Source organism: Sinocyclocheilus anshuiensis, unplaced genomic scaffold (genome assembly GCF_001515605.1).
Source record: "Sinocyclocheilus anshuiensis isolate Anshui unplaced genomic scaffold, SAMN03320099.WGS_v1.1 scaffold75, whole genome shotgun sequence".
NCBI classification, from domain to species: domain Eukaryota; kingdom Metazoa; phylum Chordata; class Actinopteri; order Cypriniformes; family Cyprinidae; genus Sinocyclocheilus; species Sinocyclocheilus anshuiensis.
In genome coordinates, this window is record NW_015549634.1 from 881,948 (window position 1) to 888,225 (window position 6,278).

Genomic DNA, 6,278 nt, shown 5'->3' on the forward strand with positions numbered 1-6,278 from the left:
ATATATAGTTGGATTTGAGCTGATGTTTATGTGAGAGCAAACCCGGCCACACCTATTTCTTCCTCTGTCAGTCTAACGGCTTTGATGAACTTGAAGAGATGCATGCGAGACCAAAGCCAGAAATCATGCATCTCTCTTTTTTTTCTGAGGCTCTGTGACATTTTGCCCTCGTGGTACTTTACAGTTTAACATGCATGAAGAGAAATGTGTTTAAGCGACTACGCTTCTGGATTTAATGAGAGAAACGAGGCAAAGCAGACGAGGAAGCAGCAGAAGATCGAGTGACGTGATGCTCTGAAGCACTGAACAACATTTCAGCTTCCTGTGAAACTTCCTCTCAAGCTGTGAAAAAACCAAACCGTCTCATCAATGCACTTTTGTGTTTTAAACATCCGTTTCCGAGCGGACTGACAGCTTGACACCTGCGTGTGTCCACGGGAAGAACATTTTCCTGTCTGGATTTGCCCTCAATGATCAACGTCACTAAAAACAGACGTGAAAACGGAAGTCATTTAGTGACTGCAGCTGGGTTATTTTAGTTAACTAAATCTAAAACCATTACAAAATAAACAAATAAATAATTACTTGAAATAATGTTAACTAAAAAGAAAAACATAAGCAAATGATTCTCCTTTGACCGAATTTGTAAATGAATTGTTCCTTTGAGTCAGTTCGTTTTATTGATTTGGTGGAGTTCAAACTGTGCATTTGGAACTATAAAATATTTAGATATTTAATTCAATACAAAAGAAGAGCATGCAAAATACAAAAAGATTCGTTCGAAAGAATCGACTCACTCAATCAGATGCTGAGTTTAAACCTTTTCATGCGTTTCTTGTAACTTATCTTCTCTGCGTGATACATGTGTGCATTTTTAACTCATTTACATATCACACACTTGTTATAGTGTGCTATAATCTGACCAGATTGAATCATTTTCATGCAGGGTAGAGATATAATATAGACTTATTATAGTATTTTATAGAATATAGAATATAATATTTCTAATTATAGAAATATTTATAACTAATACTACTTTTTTTAATTGTTATAAAATAGTATTTTATTTTAATTTTATTGTTAAATAATATATTATATATATATATATATATTAATATATGTGTGTGTGTGTTTTAATAGTTTGATTAGTTTTAATGGTTTGAATAATTTTATATAGAAGCCTTTTTCCACCATGACTTTCTCACACATTTCTGACTTTTTTCTTGCAATTCTAAGGGGAAAAAAATATCTGAATTGTGAGAAAACTCAGGATCGGGGAATACAAACTCAAGATATAGTTGCAATAGTTTATAAAGTTTAACTCCAGGTACTAAAATATCTAAATACTGAAACTGAAATAAAAATGAATAAAAACTCATATAAAATATATATTTTTTAAATACTAAAAATTACAAAAACACAACAAAAGTAGTAAAACTTTAAAAAAATATATGATTCAACTGATTCAAAATATGAATAAAAACTATAATACACTCTCAATGCTACTAAAATAACCCTGGATTATAATGCATGCTGGACGTCATGTCTGATGATCTAATGCAGAGATCTGCAGAAGTGAATATTTAATGACTATGATGCTTATTTCTATTTTGGTAGAAATGAAATCATAGGTTTAAACAGGACATTCAGCCAGACACATTGTGGGAAGAAACATCTTTGCTGCCTTCAATAAATGACCGTCTGAGTGTTTTCAGGATTCAGACACAGCCATACTATTACTGACTTCAAACAGACAAAAGCTGGACGATATGACATCTAGTGGCTGAAATCATCTGTGCACATCAAGCATTCAGTGTACAAACCACAAACAATCATAAAACAAGCATAAAACAAAATACACTGCAAACCCAAACTCACAGCAGATGTCATTGCATTAAATCACAGCGGCTGTATCTGTGCTAGAACGCTGCAGGATTCATGTCAAATGATTTGCTTTTTAAAAAAGATGCACTAAGATACTTCACAATAAATGACAATTGATTTAATATTGTGTAATAATTGTGAATTAATCATCTTTGTGCCACTGCTTCATAACAACAAACGCAAAAACAACCCATCCAAAAATAATCCCTAAACTCATTTATCCATGAAGTGAATTTTGCTTTGAATAATCCATGAATTATCTAAGAATAGTTTGTTTTACAATCCATGTTCATACTGCCATAATCAGATGCAGTTTCTACGGAAAAAATAATAATTTCACATAATTCCCAGCTATTTACAATTAATATTTCTCAAGTCAATTTCTGTATAGGCACAAACTTAAAGTCTCGATTACAAAAACACCAAACTCTGAACCCAGTAGCGGGGCATGTTGTCACATTACAGTATATGGGGTAAGTTGTCACAATAGGAACCTGCTGTTTATTGACACTGACTGAAGAAGAATTTGTTGAAATATGAAACAAATTTAAAATCTATTATGTTTTAAAATTATTTAATGGCTTATTCAGCTAAATTTAAAACGGTAAGACCATTATTAAACATAAAATAAATCAAAAAGTGGCTAAAATAGAAATGGTATCCCATTGTGGGGTTTATCAACTCAAAAGCAATTAAAATAGGAGGAATTTAGTTTGGAGGACAGGATTCACAACCCAAAAAATATATATTTTAAGAGTTTTTACCTAGATGTTTAAAACTAAACCTCATATAGATCTTGTGACAACTTGCCCCAGCCTCTACTTTGAGCTCAAACTTCTTAAGATGAACTTTCAAAAGTCTTATGAACTTCAAAGGCAGATAAATCACCATCCTTCACTTTAAATGTACCTATACTGATCAATTCAGTGTAGTTTCTTGCCAGACTCTTTCCAACCAGAGGCAAAATGAGTTTTAATTGGCCTCATTTCTATAATGATCTCCACAAATGACCTCTTCTGTAGCCCTACAAAGACCACTTTATCTGACTTTATCTCAATCCCTAACGCAAACTCCTCTAATCTAGTACTGACAGGGTCAAACAGATGGATTATTCATAGAGTTCTGATGGCTATCAGAACCGAACAGCATCGAAACGAACTTCATCACCATTAATCTTCATAAGCGTGACTCTCGATCCGCACATTAGCATTTCAATCCACTAATATCAAATAGCTTTTATGTGGATTGATAAGATTTTGGCATGTAGGTTTCATCCATATTCGATTATATTTTATTTAATGCTAAGTTTCTAATTTGAGATGCTAGGATGAAGCTCACGAAGCCTGTCAAGAACACCCACAAACCCATTGAAAAATTCTAATATTTTGCATTTTTTCCACATTTATTTCCTGAAAATTAATGAAATGTTTCGTGTTTTAATGTTGGAGTGTCGTTATGACAATATGACATTCTTTGGTGAGATTTATCCTATTAAATTGATTTGTTTACATTCCTTCCTTCAGTCAGTCAGATATGAATTTACCTGTTTTCTTCTCGCTGTCGCATCAAAAGCGCTATAAACTCAGCTCAGGGTGTGAAAAACTTCATAAAGTTATTCAAATATCAAAATGATGTCCGTAAATGTCTACGTAATCGTTAGTTTCATCGAGTTCTCTTGTTTACTAAACTACAACAAAGTAACTCACAGCGATACATTCGCAAACGATTCTCTTTTGATTGTTGCGACGTCTAATTCGAAAACGAATCGTTCTTTTGAGTCGGTTCTTTTAAATGATTCGGTCGAGTTCAAACCGTGGTTTGAAACACTGATCAATTATACTAGATCAGTGGTCTGGAACTGTAAAATACAGAACTGGAACGGTCTACTACATTTTAATTCACTTCGAAAGAAGCGCTCGTAAAATACACAAAGATTCATTCGAACGAATCGACTCACTGAATCAGATGCTGAGTTTAAACATTTCCATGCGTTTCTCGTAACTTATCTTCTCTGCATGATACATGTGTGCGCTCTAAACCCATTTACATATCATACACTCGATATAGTGTGTTATAATCTGACCAGACTGAATCATAGTCGTGCAATCTAACGCAGAATCAGTAGCATGCCGCTACACTGACGCTCAGATCAGATCCGGTCTGTCTCTAGCGCACACTGGTTTTTATGCTGCGCTCTTTTCACAACTGCAGCAATGCACGTAGCCTACATCCATGCATGTGAGGAGAAGCTCGATCACATAAAGCACTGCAGAAACTTAATCACTCACCATCACCGTGAAACAGCCTCCGCCTTCACAACAGAGCAAACACACTCCAGCAAATCTCTGCACGGTTGGAATCACTCGGGAGAGAAAGAAAGAAGGCACTCGTGGTTTGGAAGACGTGTTTTCTCTCTCTCTCTCTCTACAGAGAATGTATGTGAGTGTGTGGTGTAGTGTATATTTTAGTCTATCTAGTCATTCTTATCAAGTTCCATAAAATGTTTCATCTTTTTTTTTCAGTGAAGGATAAATGCTGCCTTATATTTTTAAATAAAAAATCCAACCCTGCTTTTCATAGTAATAGACACACGCTCACACACACACACACATTTACATACATATTGTATATTGTACATATACAAAATTGCAAAAATAAATTAAAAAAACTACACACACACATACAGTGCACATACACATAAAGTTGCACATACACACACACACATAAAGTTGCAGATACATATATTTGCAACTTTATTTGTGTGTGTGTGTGTGTGTGTGCGTGCGTGTGCAACTTTCTACAATATTCTACTACTAGTAACATATTGAAGCTCAAGTAACAAAATGGCAAAGAATTAAAATTATATATATATATATACTGTATATATATATATATATATAGTCTAAAAACATATAACCTACAATATTTTACTTAATATAAAATAATATTTTACTATAAGCAGCCTATATAGATTAATAAATACTTAAACTATTACTTAAAATTCATTAAAATGTTTACTACTCATCTAATACCCATTAAATATATTATAAAAAGAACTATATACAAAACAATATTTTTCTTAAACCATATGGTTCTAACAATAATTATATCAAATGAGGCATATGCAAACTTGCAAAATAAATAAATAAATTACACACACACACCAGACACACCATGACTTAAAATTCATTAAAATATTTACTGTTCATCTAAATTAGCTGTAACTTAAGCCAGCATGGATATTGCTGCAGACGTAGGCTACATCTCAAAATAGGATGTGCAAATAATATTTGTCTTGAATCTTTCGATCTGTAAGTGTTATGTTTAATGCATTTGATGAGGGTCGAGTAAAGACACTTATATCTGGCCTTGGCTCGAGCTCAGCGCTGTAAGTGTTAGCACACTCTTCAAAGGACGGGCGACTCCGGTGACGTCACGAGGCGCAAGGTGCTTTAATTGTTCGCTGTAAAATATGCGCCTCATTTCCACACGAATAGATGATGAGCTGTCAAGGCATGTCAGTTTCCTTTAATGTCCTCTGCTGCTTGTTAAATATGCAGGGGGCCAGAGGGAGGGGGTATATAAGCTCTCCTGGACCCTCAACCTGTCATTCTGACCTCAGTCCATCATGAACGTACTCGGAGCTGTGCGCCTGGCCTGCTTCCAGCTTCTGCTTCTTGGAGTATTTGGAAAGCACGCTAATCACGGCACGAGGAATATGTCATCCAGAAGCCACCGGCATCATTTACCCACATACATGATGCAGCTCTACCGGAACTTCAAGCTCAACCAAACGCGTCCCGTGGAGACTATAGAGCACGAGCAAGCGGACACCATCAAGAGCATCCTCTCCAAGAGTAAGATTTGCTATTCTTTTCTATCGTGCTTAGCTGCACTAAAGTTTGGGAAGGAGTCTCTGAAGCTCTTTTTGGCTCCTGGCTGTCAAATCTCAGCGCCAGACTCCTTCAATCCACATTGTCCTCCACCAGGACTAATGCTCTGCTGCGCAAAACTGATGTGGATTAGAGCCTCGCCAGACATCCTTTACACAAACCCAAATCAACATCAGCCCCTCGGCTCTTGTTCACACGTCGCCTGATTAGATTAGGAGCGCGGGCACGGGGCGTTTAACGGGGGTCTGGAGGTGTTAAACGATGGGTTTCGATCCGGTGTTCGTTCTGAAGGGATTAGGCTCGCGCTGCCTTGCCCCTCCGTTAAAATAAATCTAATATCTGATCGATACTGCATGACTTTTCATCAGACTGATTATCTCTAATTCAAGAAATGAGACTAGTTTAACTGATGTGGTCTACACTGAGTGTGGTTCTTAATATCTGATATACTAAACTTAAACTAATTTGCATAAAGATTTATTGTGGGGGGGGGGGGGGGGG

The 6,278-nt window shown here is 35.7% G+C and overlaps 1 protein-coding gene across 1 annotated transcript in view; it reads right to left on the reverse strand.

Annotated features, from left to right (window-relative positions):
• The window catches only part of pald1a (phosphatase domain containing paladin 1a), a 63,134-nt gene extending 58,854 nt beyond the window's left edge, over positions 1 to 4,280 (reverse strand). Inside the window, exon 1 of the mRNA XM_016448664.1 lies at positions 4,173 to 4,280. The gene's annotated coding sequence lies outside the window, so the exon portion shown is untranslated. The remainder of the gene's footprint in view (positions 1 to 4,172) is intronic.
• Positions 4,281 to 6,278: the final 1,998 nt, after the last annotated feature.